The sequence below is a fragment of the Bison bison genome, unplaced genomic scaffold (assembly GCF_000754665.1).
Source record: "Bison bison bison isolate TAMUID 2011002044 unplaced genomic scaffold, Bison_UMD1.0 scf7180017864384, whole genome shotgun sequence".
NCBI classification, from domain to species: domain Eukaryota; kingdom Metazoa; phylum Chordata; class Mammalia; order Artiodactyla; family Bovidae; genus Bison; species Bison bison.
In genome coordinates this window covers 9,444,110-9,446,397 of record NW_011494956.1, presented here as the reverse complement: position 1 = coordinate 9,446,397, position 2,288 = coordinate 9,444,110, and positions in this window count along the sequence as shown.

Sequence of the window (2,288 nt, the reverse complement as noted above, 5' to 3'; positions counted from 1 at the left end):
GGAGGAGGAGGGCGTGGAAGTGGGGCTGGCCCGAGGGGAGGGGGCTGCCTGTTTTTCTGGGTTCTCGAGGTTGGAGAAGGCGCCCAGAGCTGGAGGAAGAGATACGCCCCGGGACTCCAGCGGCCGCACGGGTGCTCGAGAGTGAGAGCGCCGGGAGGGGCAGGGGCCGGACACCTGTACTCGCCCCACCTCGCTGCGGCGGGGACTTGAATCGAGAGACAGCGTGACTGACAGGTTCTTGAGGCAGGATGTAGTGGCTTCCTGTGAGCAGGTCTCAAAACACAGTCATCCAGCCCTCACTTAACCCACTTAATTCCTTTCTTTCTCATGCATTTAATTGTTTGTGAGTAAGCCAACCTACTTGCCTTCACATTTTTACTTAGAGGCCCCGAGTAATAGACAGACTATTTGAGTTCAGTCATTTGGACTTTATTTATTTTTTAAAATGACCCTTTGGCTTTCGATTTCCAGTTTTTTTTTCATAGTAGTTTATTCAGAAGAAACGCTTTTGGGGGGGGGGGGCTATTTGTAATTTATATCAAATACAGCATATTTTTGCTTTGGTCGATAATTAGCTTTGCTTCCTTGATTCTGTATCCTCAGATTGGAAACATGCTTCATATTTCATTTAAGTAGCCCTTAGTCATGAGTATTTTTTGCCTTGAAGAAAATCAAATTGCTTTAATATGGTTAACAATGCTCTTTCTTGCACAGGGTGTAAAATTTTCCTCTTTCCTAATAGTGATACTATTAATTGAGCTTAAATTTCCCCACTTTATTTTTTTCAAGTTGCTCCCCCTTTCAAGAATTTAGGATTTTATTAAACCTCAGAAGCAGACATCTTAAATTCTCTCACCTTTTTATTTCCACAAGTAATCCTGGGGTTCTTAAGAGAGTACAGTTCTCAAAACCTGAAAAAAATGACAGCTAAGAAGAAGATCTTGTCAGTATCTGAGTTACCAACATAACCTTCTAGGATATAAAATGTTTTCAGTATTCAAATTAAGTATTATGCTTAATACTTAATAAATCTAATATTTGGGAAAACTATAAATGAATGGGTCGGAGAAGGCAATAACGACCCACTCCAGTACTCCTGCCTGGAAAATCCCATGGACAGAGGAGCCTGGTAGGCTGCAGTCCATGGGGTCGCTAAGAGTCAGACACGACTGAGCGACTTCACTTTGACTTTTCATTTTCCTGCATTGGAGAAGGAAATGGCAACCCACTCCAGCGTTCTTGCCTGGAGAATCCCAGGGACGGAGGAGCCTGGTGGGCTGCTGTCTATGGGGTCGCACAGAGTTGGACACGACTGAAGCGACTTAGCAGCAGCAGCATAAATGAATGGGTAGAGCACCTCTCTTGATCTAGTTTTTCAGATTTTCACTGCTTTATATTTTAGTGGCACTCGATGTTAGGCAGCATCTATTGGAGCCTTGCTGATTTATATAGCTGCATGTTATACCGTGGAACTACATATACACATGTCTTGGAGTTGAGAGTTGGGCCGTTTTCCAGGAGTTGGCTGCCCGGCACCACATTCTCACCTCCTCCATGGCAAAGGTAGCACTGTAAATGATAACATTGTGAGTGAAACTCTAGCCTACAAATAAAAAAACACAACTTTGTTTCTATGGGAGAGAGCAGCTCCACTCCCCCAGACTTGGAGACTGAACATCTTATTGCCCAGAATGCAGTTACCTCTTTAGCCATAGTTAAAGTATTACATCTGTTATTTCAAGTCAGTTTCTTGCTTTTTGAATTGCTCAGCCTATAGCTCAGGTCATGGAATGTCTGTTGCGTAGAAAAAAGGTATTAGGACATTTATTTATGAAGGTTCTCTCTATTTCCCTCTCTGTTTTCTTTGCCCTCCTTTTAGCTGGTCGGTTGACCTTCAGAACCTGTGAAGAGATGCAGTTTTCTGTTTCCCTGAAACTGACATGTGGGTTTTGCAGGTTGGGGGCTGGGGGGCTGGAAGAGTCATTATTAGCAGGTGCTAAAGTCACAGAAATGGGATGATAGTGGTTCTGACAGTGCAGATATTAAGCAGCTTGGGGATGGGGGTAAGCTTGTCAGCTCTCCTCTTCACAATGCTAGGAGACCTTGGAGCCACTGGCTTGGAGATGTGGTGGCAGATTGCAAAGTGCTGATTGAGAGCCTCTGACTTGGGGAACTAGAGATTCATAGGTCTGAAAGTGAGCCTGAAAGGAAATGTCCTTTTTCATGGACTTGGACCCTTCAACTCCAAATTGTGCCAGCATAAAGTGAGGAGGAATGGGTTTATGTAT